Below are 18,396 nucleotides of genomic sequence, written 5' to 3' on the forward strand. Positions count from 1 at the left end.
GAAGCAAAGTTCTTAACCAGAGGTAATATTTCTGGGTTAGCGGAGTTTGTAACCTAAAGCGTATGTAACCTGAAGCGTATGTAACCCGAGGTACCACTGTATATCTTTGGCTGGACAACTGCACTGCAAAATTTGGAGAAGCGCACATTTTGAAGGCTAGTCATGATTTGGCTTGTGTACTGTTTGGGGACGAGTGAATGAAGTAGGTTCGCATAAAAATGCAAATGAATCCAAATTCCTGCCCCTACATTTGACATCTCATAATGAGGTTCAACACCCTCCCACTTTCTCTGTTGCACTCCCTCAAACACAAACACATACGTTTTTCCCAGACACTCCCTCCAAAGAGCAACGGTTTAGATATTCGTATTCAGAACGTTGGCAAAACAACAACAAGCGAGGAACTCATCCATCAAACTGAATTATGCACTCACCTGATCCGGCAAGTGAGATCTGCATGCAAAAACAGGTTTGCGTGCCTGCAGCTGATCCATATTGCATCCAGGGCAACGAAATGTTGCTCAGAATCATTCGGTTCAATTTCTCTGGGAATGTGTGAGTGAGTGACAGAGAGAAAAATGACTTGCACATGACTAGGGCTGGATTGTGGCCCCTGGTTGCTTTTCAACATTTCAAAAATAATATTAATTCAAAGCCATACTCTAACTTTTGTTTGTTCTGTTTTGGTTTAGAATTATAACCTGAAGTCATAAATTATATATCATTGATTTAAATTATATAATTATCAGCACCTTTCTGGCTACTAAAAGCTAGTCAATGTAAGGAGGCTATAAATTGCCAGGCCTTACTTAGAGAAGTCTCATTGAAATAAATGAGCATGAATATGTTAGGGCCATTAATTTCAGAACGTCTAACTCTATAAGTACAACTTAAGTTAACAGCACACTAAATCTGGGCTTTGTCAAATCACAAAAATAAGAGATGCACATTTGTATCTCACTGATTACATGGGTTTTTGGGCCCAGTTTATACTTTCAGTGCAGCTTAGATAACTATAGTCCATTTCCCCAATTAATTGCCAAGTTGGCTTGCATTTAGATAGAAAGGTATTTAATGCATACAATGCCATAAAAAGCTCAAACCTTAACAATAATCTAAAACACCGTGCTACAGTGCAATAATAAAGCCAGTAGTAAAACCAAGCAAGAAACTGAGCAGCCAGTAAACAGAAAAGGCATGGAGAAAAACTGTAAAAACAGACACATTACTGGTGCATGGTTCAGCTATTTTTTTCCAAAGCGTGTTCCGCAATTGGGACAGAACAACTGTGAAGGCACTTTCTCCCAGAACCGCTCACCTCATCTCCAATAACAGAACAGCACCTTTAAAGAAGTTCCCAGCAAACAGGCAGATGTTATAACCACACTACATATATAACTAAGGGATGCAGGTGGCGCTGTAGTGTAAACCACTGAGCCTCTTGGGCTTGCCGATCAGAAGGTTGGCGGTTCAAATCTCCGTGAGGGGGTGAGCTCCCGTTGCTCGGTCCCTGCTGCTGCCAACCTAGCAGTTTGAAAGCACGTCAAAGTGCAAGTAGATAAATAGGTACCGCTCCGGCGGGAAGGTAAACGGTGTTTCCGTGCGCTGCTCTGGTTTTACCCGAAGCGGCTTAGTCATGTTGGCCACATGACCCAGAAAAACTGTCTGCGGACAAACGTCAGCTCCCTCGGCCAGTAAAGCGAGATGAGCGCCGCAACCCCAGAGTTGTTCGCGACTGGACCTAATGGTCAGGGGTCCCTTTACCTTTAACTTTACGTATATAACTATGTGGCACCAGTGGGCATCAGCCCAGCACTTCTTACAGTGCAAAGCCAGGAATTTTGGGAATCTGGCACTGGGATTCTTGCTATATTGAGGGCCTTGGCACTGGCTCAATGATGCCACCCTTCCGAGAGAACGTACAAGCATATAACTAATCGCCCCTAACGTTGAATGGCCATTTTTGCACTTGACTGAGTTGTGAACTATTACACCACCAGCAACCATAGTCAGTTTAAACGATGCCACCTCTCTATGTGAACATCCCTCCTCGAGCATGTATAACCTTATTGCCACTGAATCTCAACAGCCATTCTGCCAATCAAACACTGACAAAAGGCTTTGACCGAAAGTAGTAAAACACCTGTTTGAAGATAATCTCCAGGAAAGATTAGATAATCTTCAGGGGGGAAATTGCACCAGTTAGCCTGCTATTCATTCAAACTCAACTGGCTTTACAGCAAAAGCAGTGATTCAGCGATACATCCCCCCCCCCCTTCACGAAAGGTTCTTACTCTTAGCAAAGTCCTAGATGCACATGGTCAATTGCACATCAGATTTAGGTAGCTTGTGCATGATTTTCTCTGCTGGATACATAAATCGCTTTCCAGGAGATAAAAATCAGGAAGGGATTAGCCAGGGATGAATAAGTGATACAAACAAACACACACACACACACACACACACACACACACACCCCTTCTGAATTTCTATGAGAAGCTTGATATATACACCCCTTCTCACATTACAAAACATTTGATGGAACTCGCTACTACGTGTGTGTGTGTGCGTGTACAATTAAAAATCAGGAAGGTTTGCTCCTGAGAAGGGAAGCTGACATGATCTATTGATCATGAGAACTGCTCTCTAGTCAAGTATCCACTTCTGTGGCAATGGATGTGCTTCTGAGACAAGGGCGAACAATTGCCTCTAAGAGCGTTGCTTGTGTTTGAGACAAAACAATACCTGTAACGTATCACTGAGGACCATTAATGTAACAAAGTACCTGGTAACATTTCACCAGAGGATAACGGGAGATTCCTAAGAGGAGCCGCCATGGAACGAAGGCAACTTTTCAAATCTATTTATCAACCACTCAATGTTCTGGTCTTTTAAACTCAAGGAAAAACAAATGGAATACAGGAAACAATGACAGGCAATCAATAGACAAAGACAAATAAATAGAGCTGAACGCAGACGTCTGATGCTGGTGCTGTGTGGCGCATAAAAGCAGCCCGGAACAATTTGAAACCGAATCAAGAACTAAGACCATTTGGCCCAAGACAGTTTGCTTCCAGACAAGCCTATTACATGTGCAGAAGCCAACTCAACTTGCAGCGGATGGTAACGTCAGCTAAGAGGGACAGGGACAGATCAGGCAGAGGTAAATGGCCTGGTGGCTCAGGCAAAAGGCTGGAGGGGCTATCGCTGTTCCCTCAACCTTACAACCTAGCAAGCAGCTGTTTCACTTTGCCCAATGGTAGGGCTGGCCCTGTTGCAAACTAAGCCTATGAGGTTTATGAAAGTCATCTCTTTCTTCCTTGCTGCTCATTACGCCTAGAAGTGTCACCCAGGAAATGTACCTCTCGTTTCCTGCAAATCCTTCCTCAAAGCCCATGTTTTCCATGAAGCCTTTATCCCAGCTCCTTACTCCCCGTTAGGATTGGGACGATCGGTATATTTCCAGTCCATGATATAGCTTCACATGCACTTATTCATAAGTCTGTTCCATCCATTGGCTGTGAATCTTGGAAGATCTGCTGCCTGCTTTTCAGGTTTTTTTCACCTTGCCTGGGAGGATTGACTCCAGCTACAAAAAGGCTGAGGAAGAGGGTTGCTGTTGCTATTTTGCAACTTTATTTTAGATCTTCTTGCAATTTATGTGGAAATTGTTCAGTTTGGTTGTGTATTTTAAAAATGTTTTAGTTATTGTTTATGACTACTTTTGTTATGCATTTTTTTTCACGTTCTAAGCCGCATTGAGCATGGTTTGAACTGTGGAAAGGCAGCACACACTCACCACCTCCTCCTTCTCCTGCTGAACTAAATGAACTGCAGAAATACTGCCCTGAACTCCCAACAAATCAGGAGCCCCTTTTAGAAGTTTAGGAGGGTGTTCTAAATACTCAGGGAACACATATATCTTAGCACCTGACTTGACAGGTGTGTATCTGTTAAGGGGAATGAGCTAAACTGAGTAGTTAATATGCGTAACAATGAGCCAGACCCCACAGAGAATGTGCACACAATTCATCAATGAAGAGAGAACTGTGCACATTTCACAGGCGACATGCATTATCTTCAGCAGGCCTTGGAGAATGTTCACATTTAGGTGGAATTTTGTAATGGTCATTATGCATAATCCCCCACAGGTCTTGGGGAATGTGCAAGTCTTGGCTGTGTTTTGTAAATTCTACATAATCTCCAACAGGCTTTGGGTGTGTGTGTACATTTTGTGCATTCTCTAGGCAATGTGTACATTCTCCAGTCAGTATGTGTTGTCTCCAAGAAACACGCCTTTTTTTCTTATATGTGGTTCAGAAGTCTGTGATCTGGACCCCCTGGGCTGCTTCTGACCCACAGCCTAATCTTACGAGGCCTGCAACATACCCTGCACAAGGGGGGGGGGGGTTATAAAATATAAAACATATAATTTGGGCAATCTCATAGTGAGATGTTGAAATTGTAGCAAAGTCGTAGACATCAACACCAAAACATTCAAACACAGGAAAGAGAGTTATTTCACACAGAATCTTTTTTGTTTTGTTTTAATTTACAATGTGTTTGTTCTATAATAGTCCAAATTTTTGCTCGTTCTAATCTTTACAGCTTTCCCATTTTATTCTTAACGTAACATCAGTCAATGTCAGTTGTTGGGCAGTATAAAAAAGACTGCTAATAAATAAATAAAGCAACCAAACCTAATCCGGTAATGCAGCTGCCATCACTGCTAACGGAATTTATCAAACGCAGATTCAAGGACTTTTAAATGATGAAGACAGAAGCCAACATATTTTAGACCAGTCCTGAGGCTGCTCTGCTATTAAAGGGGAAGAATTGAGTCCAACAGAGACCAAATTTAAGCTAGGGGAGACTGGCACTGTGCCATTACATTGCTATTAATACCACTCAAATGCACTGAAAATGTACTGAATGGCACTTGATGATCTAGTGTGAACAGAAATTAGTGCCAGGTTAGGAATGCTACTCAGGCCCACTAAAGATATTGGAACTGTATGCTCTGTTCAGCAGCGCTAAGACAATTGCTCTAAAACAGAGAGGGAAAACTTGAAAGAAATTTGGTATTTGTGTTTTCTCTTTCTTCTTTTCTTGCTGTATCAATTAAAAAAAGAAAAAAGAAAGTCACACCAAGCAGCAAATAATACAAAATATTAAACTCTAGGGAAAGTAAGAGAGCCGTATTAAATCACAGCACAATACAGGATTAAAAGTATCAGATTTTAAAAGTCGCTGAGGATAAAAAAGTCTAGCGCCAGAAAGACATTGAAGCAGACAACAGGCAAGCCTCTCTGGGCAGGATATGCCATAAACAAGGGGCCACTGCTGATAAGGCCCTGGTGTTTTTTTGGTAAGTACAAGGTATGCAATATCAAACCTTACGGAGGCACTTCGGTAAGGCTTCCACTGATGATCTCAGGGCACCCACAAGGACATGCAACGAGAGGCAATCCTTCAGGTACCATGGTCCCAAGCCATGACTCTGATGCTGATCTATCTAATCTTCTAATCTAATCTAACCCATCTAATCTTAGAGCAATCTTTTACATTGTTTTTAGCTTTACATTTAATGGTATACTTAACGTATTTTCCTGTGTTTTATGTGCTGTGTTTTCTTCTTATCTTCTCTACCGGTCATTGACCGAAATAAAATAAATACATTTCCACATCAGTTTTTTTTTAAATCCCCATGAAAAATGTTAAGCATTTTGGTTCCAATTCCTAATTCACATGGGTTAATATGCAATTTTGCCTAATATACACATTATTGCAATGCCAGTTCTCCAATACAGTGCATTGTGTATGGTTCTTTTCAGTAATATATGCATTTTATTGACACTTCTATACACATTATTGGCTGGAGAGCTGCTTGCAAAATTTGGAGAAGTGGGAATTTCAAAGGCTGTTTCAGTTCTATTGATTTTGAAAGTGCAAATAAGGTGGGTTTGCTTTTAATTAAGAACTGAATTAAAAATCCCCCTTCCTTACTTAAGAGTAGACATGTACAGGATTGTGCTATAAATCTCTCACCAAAGTCATAGCTCTCCCCCCTCCTTCCTTCCCAAATATAAAATCCGATGCAATAATATTTCTCGCCCTTCCTCACTTTGTTATTAAATCTTTCTTGAATTACTGTTCTGTATTTTTGCCTTGGGCCTTGAAACTGATGCATAGTGGTGTTTTGGCAGGGAAAGAATAATCTGCAATATTTCTAACAATATAACTTCTAATTAAAAAATGGCTACATCTGCTAATTAATATGTTTCCAACAGAGAATCATATGTGCATATGCTCCAGCACTTAGAAATACCTGTCATTAAGACTGCAAGAGTTTCGATTCTATTTAATCCTCAGACAGAATCTAAACCTCCACAAGGACAGACAGCAAGGCGGGGGGGGGGCACTGGGCAATTATCTACAATAGCTCTCGATCCAATAACTGGGAGAACCCAGCATGGGGTGTAGGATATATGATATATTGCTGCATCTGCAACTAAGCACGACAAGGACTTATTTTAAAAAATTAATAATTATGTGAGGGCAAATGTTCTTTTTGGGCATTTCCTAGACCAGAATGATGGGCTAAAAATGGAATATAACCATTCCTAAAGATTATGAAGAGTTTGAAGAAGAGGAGTTTGGATTTGATATCCCGCTTTATCACTACCCGAAGGAGTCTCAAAGTGGCTAACATTCTCCTTTCCCTTCCTCCCCCACAACAAACACTCTGTGAGGTGAGTGGGGCTGAGAGACTTCAGAGAAGTGTGACTGGCCCAAGGTCACCCAGCAGCTGCATATGGAGGAGCGGGGACGCGAACCCGGTTCCCCAGATTACGAGTCTACCGCTCTTAACCACTACACCGCACTGGCTCTCTTAACTTATGACATGAGTTAAGTATTGGGAATTTAGGAAAACTGTTCCGGTTGCCTCACCTCAGAAAGGGGATCGTAGAACTGGAAAATGTTCAGAAAAAGGGCAACCAAAACGAGGTTGGAGCAACTCCCCAAGAACATAAAGTTGTTTGGGACTACAACTCACCGGGGCTGCTGGGAGTTGTAGTCCCAAAAATGTGTAGGGCTACAAGGTTGCTGATGGCCTGCTCTAATGCTATCTCCAGAATCAGAGACAACATGCCTCTGAATGCTCATTGCTAGGGAACAGCAGTGCCCTCATTTCCCACTTGTGGGAGTTTCCTGGGTGCATCTGGTTGGTAAAGGTAAAGGTAAAGGACCCCTGGATGGTTAAGTCCAGTCAAAGGTGACTATGGGGTTGCAGCACTCATCTTGCTTTCAGGCCGAGGGAGCTGGCGTTTGTCCACAGACAGCTTTCTGGGCCATGTGGCCAATGTCTAAACTGCTTCTGGAGCAATAGAACACCATGACGGAAACTAGAGCGCATGGAAGCACCGTTTACCTTCCCGCCGCAAAATGGTCTATTTGTCTACTTGCACTTTGATGTGCTTTCAAACTGCTAGGTTGGCAGGAGCTGGGACAGATCAATGGGAGCTCACCCCGTCATGGGGATTCAAACCACTGACCTTCTGATCGGCAAGCCCAAGAGGCTCAGGGGTTTAGACCACAGTGCTGCCTGTGTCCCTAGTTGACTACATTGGAAAACAGGATGCTGTTCTTCTTATGTTCTCAAGTGAAACTGCATAGCTTTAATTAAAGCAAAGAGTTCCAGCATACATCACCTGCATTCATCTGCTTGCCTGCTTGTTTTCAGGTTCAATTAGAAGCACTAGTATTAACCTTGAAAGCTTTCAATGGTTTAGGTTCCAAACCACCTGCCCCCATACAAACCTGCCCATAGTTTAAGATTGGAGGCCCCACTATATATCCCATTCATACAGGATGTTAAGCAGGTGAGTACAAGAGGCTACGGCAGGCATCCCCAACCTTCAGCCCTCCAGATGTTTTGGACTACAATTCCCATCATCCCTGACCACTGGTCCTGTTAGCTAGGGATCATGGGAGTTGTAGGCCAAAACATCTGGAAGGCCGCAGGTTGGTGTGCCTGGGCTAAGGCTTTCTCAGCTATGGAACACCAGGGGATTCACCATGTTCCCTCTTGTCCCCATCAGAAGGTAAGAGCATCCCACTCCACACAAGGAACTCAGCTACATCGGTAAAGAAAAACTGCTTTACATGCGTTATAACAGATGGCGCTGTGGAGCCCTGTCTTTCTCCAACGTGATTTTCCTTTATGAAGTTTAGAAGGCATTTTCCTGAAACGCGTTTGCTGGTTTTAATTATTGTTGTTTATGAGGTTGTTTGAATGAATATGTAATTTGAATCGTGTGTGTGTGTGTTTTAACTTTGGGTTGTAACCAATGCAAGTGCTACTCAAAGAAGCCCCACTGAAATGAATGAACCTATGTTAGGGCTCACCCATGTTTCCACTTGTCCCCTGCCTAGAAAACACGGAGCTGTGCAGCTTTCCACTTGCCCTGTTAGTTTCGCAGGGAAAACCCACTCTTTAGAGCTAAATTGAAGCAAATGTCAAGTTCAAGAAAACACAAATTGTCATTTGCTCCGATAGAGTAATAAACAGGGGAATGCAACAGGACGAGAGGAAGTGTGGATAACCCCTCTGTCGTGTCCATTAACTTCATTCGGTCTGCAACCCTATATAATTTATTCGGGGGGTTTACTTCATTGCAAGTTGCTTTAGCTATTATTTTAACAGAGAAGTGGGATGCAATTATTAGCGATGCTTTGCTAAAGTAAACTAGCCAGGGACTCTCATCTCCTGCGGTAAAACAATGAAAGGAAGGAGCTAGTCAAAGCCGTAATCAGTTGTGCTTGCAGCAACTGACTTTTCAACGCACCCACCCACCCGGTTTTACTGGCAACTGCAAATGGAGAACGGTGCACCTCATTAATGTCTTGATCCCTATTATGATCACATGGCATAAAGCTTATTGCAATTACCGTTCCTTGGTTGGCGGAAGCAACCACCATTTTAAATAGAGTCACTGAGTCAGACAGGGTTTCTAAATTATTCTTATTGACTATAATTTTCAATTAGAGCAAATAAAAGCATTAAATGACCTTTAACCTGGTTTTTGCTCTAACAGATGAGGGCTAAATTTATTGTGACAGCCCCTAATCACAGGCAGCGCTGCCTGTGATTCAATGGGCCTGGTATCTCAGCCACTGAAGGCTGAGCTGGTTAGGCTGTTGCGTGTTCAGACCCAGAAACCTCCCCCCTAAAGAAATTCACGCTTGACTCAAAGCAAAAGCGCTCAGGGGCCGAAGGCCCAGTGGGGCAAAAGCCCCTCTAAAGGGGAGGAAAGGGGAAGGAAGGGGAAGGAGCAAAATTAACAAAGGAGGGCAAAGGAAATAAATTGGATTTGGGAAAGTAGGGAAAACGGAAAGATATCACCAGGACGATCCGTCAAAGGTAAATCGCTCTCTCTCGGCTGCACAGTGGACATGCTGTTGCTGTTCCGAATGCACATGCCGAAAGAAGAAGCTCTGGGTCACATGCATGGGTATATAAAGGTCCCTCAATCCGTTTGGACTGCGCCCCATTGGCCAGATTGAACCCAGCATCGAGGGACCTACCAATCGGGTGTTGTGGCTGACCAATCTTACCCACCCACAACACAGGGGTTCGGTTTCCAGGTCTCACCGCAAAACGTGCCCTCTTTAAGGGAGGACACGATTTACGGGAGGAGGTCATATTAGAGAGGAACGCTTGCTAGTTTTGTAGGGAGTGGAGGCCTTTTCTGGTGACAAAACTGACACTGCTTTTGCACACAGCTTTACTATTGCCTCCAAAACAATTGTTCACACTGAATGCACCATTCTCCAAGCCTTAGGGGGGAATGAGATGTCATGAGAGACACAGCACAGCTACAACCCATTAGCTTCTTAACTCCCTTGCAATGTCTGGCTCCCTGACTGCCAATGTACAGCAATCATTGTTATGTTCTTGGACTCCAAAACCTATCAGCCCCAGCCTGCATGTGCAATGCTCAGGGATGATAGGATTTGTAGTCCAGCTACATCTGGAGGGCACTATGTTGGCTGTCCCTGGTCTACTTTACCCCAGACATCACGTCATTGCACTGTATATTGTTGCAAACTCCTACTAGCCAAAATAAAAAAATTCCTTCCAGTAGCACCTTAAAGACCAACTAAGTTAGTTCTTGGTATGAGCTTTCGTGTGCATGCACACTTCTTATCTGAAGAAGTGTGCATGCACACGAAAGCTCATACCAAGAACTAACTTAGTTGGTCTTTAAGGTGCTACTGGAAGGAATTTTTTTATTTTGACTATGGCAGACCAACACGGCTACCTATCTACTCCTACTAGCCAATCATACACTGCGTAGCACAACGATGCTGTCATGTTATGGCTTGTGTTAAACTTAAAATATTGTCAGATAATGACAATGTCAGATAATGTATCGTATAAGTTCCACTCTTACTGCTTAGTGTAGTGTGAATATGTATGTGTATTTTGGTGACTGTATTATTATATGGCAGGGGATTGCAATGTTTGTGAGATTTTCATGACATACAGTGGTACCTCAGGTTACAGACGCTTCAGGTCTCTGCTAACCCAAAAATAGTGCTTCAGGTTAAGAACTTTGATTCAGGGTGAGAACAGAAATCGTGCTCTAGCGGCGCGGCGGCAGGAGGCCCCATTAGCTAAAGTGGTGCTTCAGGTTAAGAACAGTTTCAGGTTAAGTACGGACCTCCGGAACGAATTAAGTCCTTATCCTGAGGTACCACTGTACTGCGTTTGTGTTGCATGTGATGTGTTTTGGTGGTGTTTGTTTTGTGGTTCTGAGTGTTCTGCTGAGGAACACTGTTCAGAGGCATTTAATAACAGCTACTTAAAATGTGAGGATATTATTATTATTATTATTAGCAGTAGCATTCTTTGATTTTGAATGTGAAATTTGCATTGCATTTCTTCTACTGCTTCTCTTTTTTTGCGGGTATAATGTTATTAGCGTCTAAATTACGATTCGGCTTCCACATGCGCCTCAAGGAAGTTTACAAATATATCAGAAAAACAGCTAAAAATAGTTTTGATACGAGTGCAAAATAAAAATAAAAAGACAGTTTTTTACAAGGAATGCAGAATGCGCACCTACAGCACCTAAGACCTTTTCCTCCAGCTGGAAACACTTGTCAAAGCAAAAGTGTAATGTAAACATTGCATTTGTAAGTTGCTTATGGATTTCTGTTGAAATATGAAACAGTATACAGTATATATTAAGCAATTAAATATATAAACAATTCTCCTTGGTAAAGACATTGTATTAAAGGGACACAAGCTATAGAGAAAAATGTACCATGTGTCAAGCTCTTTATAACACACACACACACACACACACACACACACACTGGCAGCACTTTGTTCATTTTTAGTTGCTCAGCTGCACATTTTATGCACCTGTCACTTTTTGTTCATTTTGGGACATCGCACTGTGCTGTATCATAGATATATAAAAGAAATGAAAATGCTCATAAAATAAAGAACAGGAAACAGAACCACAGGAAATATTTCCTGTCTGAGTAAACACAGGCTTCCTGATAGAATTCCTGTAAAGTGGCCAGGGTTGGTAGGAGGGCAATGCAACTAAGTGATAAACCCACTGTACCAACGCCATGGGATACAGGGATGTGGGGAAGGGGACAAAGGAGATGGGGAGCCAACAGGTGAGCCGCTAGAGGGAACAGCTGACTAGCTGTGGAAACCGTGGGTGGCAGACCGGCTCTACCATTAAGCAAAGTGAGGCAACTGCCTTGAGTGGCTGATATGAGGAGTCATGGAAAGGCAATCAATTGTTTACTTTCCCTGCCAGGGAGGGTGAGGGTAACATGCTTGCAGAATTTTATGCCTCAGGCGGCAATACCGTTTGATCAGCCTTGGGTCTCATGCGCCTTGACTTGCAGAACACGGGAGCGCCATTTGCAGCTCTGTCTCAGACAACAAAGTGTCTTGGACCAGCCTTGGTGGCCATCATGCTTTTCTGGTAGTTTGGCAGGAAAGGGGGGGAAAGGAGTCTGGTGCTACAGGCAGCAGCGCCCGAAACATTTCCTCAGCCAGGAGCAAAGACTGAAACCCACTCGAAAAGAAAGGCAGAGTTGCGAGCAAGAGCCCACTCAGTAGAGTGTAGGGATTGGAAAAGGAAATGGGAACCAACTTAGTGGGCTTCTTGTAAGAGGCATATGGAGGGTCTCCTGAACTGCTTTCTCAGCAAACATGGAAGCATGAAGGAAAAAAGCAATAGGTGCTTCCTGACTTCTGAGATCTTGGACAACCAACTGGAGCGTGCTGTGTGAAGAGGGTTCTTTTGAGGGCTGCAAGGTCACACAAACCCTACAACATTGTCTATGTAGATTTTATAGGTGCCATGTTTTCTCATACTCCAGCATGGCGCAAAAACAAAAACCCACAATTTATGCAGATGAAGGGGGTGGAAATATGCAGATATGGGAAGGCTTGGTTTTCAACGGCTCTCGCTGGTTTTTCAACAGCCAAAGTGAACAATATGCAGTGGATAGAACCAATTTGGCCAGAATTGTCTAGCCAACTCCACCATTAGGCAGACAAACACAACTACCCCGGACAGCAGATGTTGAGGGGCAGCAGCAGCCCCCAGGCACCCCTCTCTGTTGCCATGGGCAGCCTCAGGGGCGGTGGAGGACGCTAGGTGAACAAGTAAAGATGAAAGTGACAGTCCAGTCTGCTTCTGTACACAGAAAGGGGAGGAAGAACCATTTTGCCCTGTGTTCAGGCAGCAAAACGTCTTCAGCCGGCTCTGTGAAAGTCTAGTTTCATCCAGAAAAGCCATCACTGCCTTTTGACTAATTCAGCGCTGCATGTTCAGATGGAGTGTCAAAGAAAAACATTGCACTGTCAGTGCCTACGGAATAGAAATTACTCACTTTATAATCTCCCGAATTTCTCAATTTGCATAAAAATAACGATGCTGTTGCCAAGGTTTTCAGGCTGAAATACTAAGTTAGATAGTCCCGCTATATATTATGGCAGACTGATTATTGAATATAAGATGAGCTCTGAATGCACCCCATAAATTCAAATTTAGGAGAAATCCCTGTATACAAATTAGAGCGGAGCTTCACCTGTGCTTGGGAGTTTTTGCTTTTTGCAAAGCCTGGGTTGCCACCTATGTAGCCGTACTGAAATTATAGACAGCATGGGTGTGCATTAACAGCAAGATCCTGTGTATGGGTTTGCTCAGAAGTAAGTCCCCCTGCTTATTCCCAGGTAAACATACTCTGAAATGCAGAAATGGATATGTTGCAACAATTTCTAAAAAATAGGTAGACACTCATCCAAAAGAGGTGCTGGAGAAAAGGATTCCTTAAGCCCAGAATGAATGAAAACATTTGACTGAAATTTATGTATGTGTGTATTTAAACTGTAATATTGTTGTGGTCAAAGGAATCCGGCCTCCTGTTCAGATTCCTTACCAAATGCCGATAAAAGAGGGGTTTTCATTTCCCACAGCCTGTTTGATATACCACAGACATTCCCGCACATGACATTAGGGCACAGCGTTGAATGCACATTAATTTTAAACATGTTAAACTCGGTGCAGTACATCAATATCGACATCTGACATTTTATGTGACCCTCCTATGCAAAAGGAGAAAGTGCTCGGAACATGAAAGAGCTTATTCTAATGGAAAAGCTTTTTAAGACATATCACTCAAAAATGCGCTATTTCTAGTGACAGTTTCAACTTCAGAACATGGCTCCTTATTCTCCAAGGCACTTCAAACACCTTATTCCTTTTGTTAGGCCAATATGCTGTGTGTGCTAATGACGACTCCTGTAACTGGTTGGAGACATTTTGCTGCAACTCCGCTTCCATCCAACAAGTACGTCCAAAGATGCGATTTAAAAAATAATTTAGAAAAAGCTTTGATGCAATACAGAGAAAGAGAATGCCGAAATACACCTCATTATTGTACACTTAAATAAGATCAAAATGCTAAAAATGGAAGACAAGCAGCTAAGAGTGCGAAAAATGACTCTTGGGGAATTGTTCCCTAACACTGCTCCCACCACCTCCATTCTGCATCGAGCACCTGGATTCGCCATCACTCCCAGCTTTAACGAAAAGGTGGGTGTTATGTACTGAAGTTCTCACCCTGGGCCAGCAGGGGGATACTGTAGATAGTTCAGGTCCATATGCAAATAAGGGATCGAAAGTGACGTTCAGTGATTGGATAGTTACAGAAAGTTGTTACAATTACATTGTACTGGAGCTCTATATAAGCAGGCTGGCTGAACCCTTCAGTTCAGTTCTGTTCTGGCCTGTGAATAAACAAGAGCTGTTTGAAGAATCGCTGCGCCGTCTGATATGTTCACCCACAACTTAACAGTGGGGCTGTGGCTGCATATCAGAGCACATGGCTGGCATGCAGAAGGTCCCGGGTTCACTCCACATCACGGCCAATGAAAAGGAAAGGTAGCAGAAAACAGGTCTGCCTGAGACGCCGGAAGAATGCAACCCGTCAGAACAGACAAGCTAAGCCAAGAGAACAAATAGGCTGAGTGTCAATATTTTGGGGGAGGGATCCCAACGCACAGTGGAAATTCAGGCTCGTGCAATCAAAGTGGATGAAGGCACTCTATCACCCTAGCGCAACATTTTATTTTATTTTAAGGATTTCCTGTGGTTATACACTAAGAAGTGAAGGGTGGACAAATGATAAATAGGAAAATGTATATACACTGGGAAAGCTAACCAGGATGAATGTCCATTGTCATATAACGTCCCTGCAAAACAAATCAGGACGAATGCTCAATACAGAGCGGGCGCAGTCTTAACTTTGCACAAGCTTTGTGCAGGCAAATGAGGATGAATGCTCAAATAAGCAGGTTGTCTGGAGGCAACTTCTTATGTTACAAAGAGGTGTGCAAAGAAAACTAGCCCAGAGCTGGTCGGCGCAAAAGCACTTTGACGGAAAAAGACCATCTCAACACACACATGGTAGGGTGGACCTTATTTAGTCCTTATCACAGAGCTTGACTACTCCGGTTACAGAAATGTGGGTGGTTAACGATGACCCTGGAGCAATTACTGCCAATAGGGGTTGTGTTGTCGTTGTTGTTTAGTTCATTAAATTTATAACCTGTCTCTTCCATTTAAATAGCTCAAGGCGGCTTGCATCAAACAACCCACTCCAAATCTGCAAGCCTAAATTACCAGCAGAAGCTATAAAGTGCCAAAGCCTGTCTAAAGAAAAAACCTACAAATCTCTAGAAGCCCATCTCAAGAGAAGTAGCTTAGGCTTTCAAAAAAGCCTTCACCAGGCTGTTTTTCACTGTGGGTTTCTCTAGAGGAGGCAACGTGTTAGCATGGCCAGGGCCACAATTCGGAAGTCTTCCCACAAAGTAGTGCCTGTGGCATTTGCCCATTCCTTGTTTGTACAGGGGGGTGGAAATGGTTAATGTAGATTGACCAATGAGAAGCTCAGAGGCGGAGCCTACCTGGTTTTGAGGCTCAGCCCAGGGGTTTAACCATGGAGAGATAGAGGAGTGAGAGTCAGACAAGAGGCAGTAAAAATTGAACACAGTGGTTGTTTCAGTACAGTGAGAGACAGGGATAGAACTGAGAGAGAAGAGTGTGACAGTGTGAGATAGTGCCATATCTAGTTAAGGGCGAGCATTTGAGAAACCGTTCTGAACATATTTAAAACTTGTTTGTTCTTCAGTAAACTTTAATCTTTGTTGTTGACTTTACAACCCGAGACTCAGTATTTCACCAGAAGAAACCTGGTTGGGGGCAGCGGAAGAATAAAGCAGTGGTGTACAGGTCAATAGCCCGTGAAACGACCGGGGGCTCTGTACAAACGCCACAGTTCCAATCAGATGTTTTGGACTACACATCCCATCAGCCCCAATCAGCATGGTCAATAGTCAGAGATGATGGGAGTTGTAGCCCAAAACATCTAGAGAGCTTTAAGCTGGATGGTCTACAAATTTCAGTTCATGAACGAACAAAAGTTCCAAAAGTTACATCTCCTTTTTACTGTAGTTTGTATTTTTTATTGTGCATACATGTGTGCATATATGAAAAGAAAAAGGATTGTGTGTGTGTGTGTGTGTGTGTGCGCGCACACACACACACACACACACACACACACACACACATAGAGACAGACGGACAGACAGACAGACAATTATGATGTGCTGCCTTCTTCCATGAAAGCAGAGGTGACCACTGACCCCTACATCAGCCCTTCCTGAACCCAGAGGTATCTATCTATTTAAATTTATTTATTATAAAATATATCCAATTTATCTATTTTATTTATTTCATAAATTTTATAAACCATTTGATTCTACCTCAAAGCAGTTTATCAAAAAGGTAAAACAATAAAATCAAGGAAAGATGTTTGCTGTTAAACTAACAAGTTTGCTTAATGGCTTCAGACAGATATACACACAACAACAATTGACTTAATATTTTGGTTTTGCTCTGGTTACCATTCATCACCATTTGTACACAAAGCAGCACGAATAAAAGATAAATAGAGAGATTATATATATGCTTGTGTGTGTGAGAGAATGTGTCTTGCGTCACAAGGGACAAAGGTGTAAAACTGCCAAACGACCCAGGAATCCAAACCTTTCATTCTCAATCTAAACATAATATGAGATTTTGTGAAAGCACAAGGCTATGGGCTGATTGTAAAGTAGGGATGAAGAAGAACCCAGTGCTCTCCTGCTGTAAATCAAACACAACTCCCATCATTCATGCATTCATACTGAACTCCCATAATCCCTGAGCACTGGTTTTGCTGGCTGGGTCTGATGGGAGCTGGAGCCTAACAATATCCTGAGGACCACAGGTTCCCCATCCTTGACCAGATGGGAAAAGTCTTCCTCTTATAGGTGTTCTCCTTCCATCGTAGAAAGGAATGCTTTCATCAGAAGAAGATGCTTCTGTTAGAGGAAGGGAACCTATCCTACGTATACAGTGGCACCTCAGGTTACATATGCTTCAGGTTACAGACTCTGCTAACCCAGAAATAGTGCTTCAGGTTAAGAAATTTGCTTCAGGATGAGAACAGAAATCGTGTTCCGGTGGCGCGGCGGCAGCGGGGGCCCCATTAGCTAAAGTGGTGCTTCAGGTTAAGAGGAGTTTCAGGTTAAGAACGGACCTCCGGAACAAATTAAGTACTTAACCTGAGGTACCACTGTATAGGCCCCATACTACTAATGCATAGCACTCACTTTCCTTACCACGTGGTATCAGGTTCACCACGTTAAATATTTCCGTTTGCCCCTGAGATTCTCTAGCTGAAGTAAGGAAATATGGCCATATATTCTATTTCGTGCAGTTAGATCTACCGTTGTATATTCCTTACACATTAGTAGCAGCATTTAGCCATGATTTGTCAACTCCCGTTCCCTAAGCAGACTTTTGTTCTTGAATTCCCATGGAAGGCAACACGCTGCAGTCGGTAACAAGTGGACAGTTAGCGACAACCCTGGACTGCAGCTTCCTTGCCCTTGCTCAGCTGTGCATCCTGAAGGCGTTAATGGGTTTTATTTCCACTCACTCTGATCTTGGGCCACACAAAGAGTCTTGCTACTGGCAGCGCTGAATAGAGGATCAACCTCTATGTGGATGAAAATTGTACCCTTTTTTGTGTGTGTGTGCACTAGATAAAGATTGCAGAGGTAGACATGAAAGTAATGAGCTACAGTGGGGCACAAGGTTTCGCTCCTAAGCAAGGCAGTACTCCAAATGCTCACTAATAACTCTAGTCATCACTCCCTCTGGACCTTATATTCCTGTGCCTTGATATAAGTTATAGACTCATTTGGCCACTGAAAATTAGAAACATGGGAATCTGCCTTATTCCAGGTCAGACTAGTTGCCCATGTAACCTAGTACTGCGCATTCTGACTGGCAGCAGCTTTCCAGGGCTTCAGGCACAGGTCTTCCCCTTCCCTTGCTACAGGATTTCTCCAACTGGGGATGCTGGGGTAGGGATTGAACCTGGAAGTATCTAGGAAACACACTATGACCCTTCCCCATAATAATGATCCAGGAAACCAAAATGCTTGTTTACAAAGCTACTGTACTACCAACCTTACTGTATGCTTGTGAAACATGGACCACTTATAAACGCCATCTCCAACTCCTCGAAAGATTCCATCAACGGTGTCTCTGAAAAATTTTACACATCACTTGGGAAGACAGGCGAACAAATACCAGAGTACTGAAAGAAGCAAAGATCACCAGTGTGGAAGCGATGATTCTTCAACATCAACTTTGTTGGACTGGTCACGTTGTGCGGATGCCTGATTGTCATCTTCCAAAGCAGCTACTCTATTCCTAACTTTAAAATGGAAAGCGTAAT

General features: G+C 43.0%; 1 protein-coding gene across 4 annotated transcripts in view; it reads right to left on the reverse strand.

Annotated features, from left to right (window-relative positions):
- The window catches only part of RBMS3 (RNA binding motif single stranded interacting protein 3), a gene marked incomplete at its 3' end in the record, with an annotated part of 773,357 nt that overhangs the window by 744,296 nt on the left and 10,665 nt on the right, over nt 1–18,396 (reverse strand). The gene's annotated exons all lie outside the window — the stretch shown is intronic.

This window comes from Podarcis bocagei (assembly GCF_964188305.1).
Source record: "Podarcis bocagei genome assembly, chromosome: 12".
Taxonomy (NCBI): domain Eukaryota; kingdom Metazoa; phylum Chordata; class Lepidosauria; order Squamata; family Lacertidae; genus Podarcis; species Podarcis bocagei.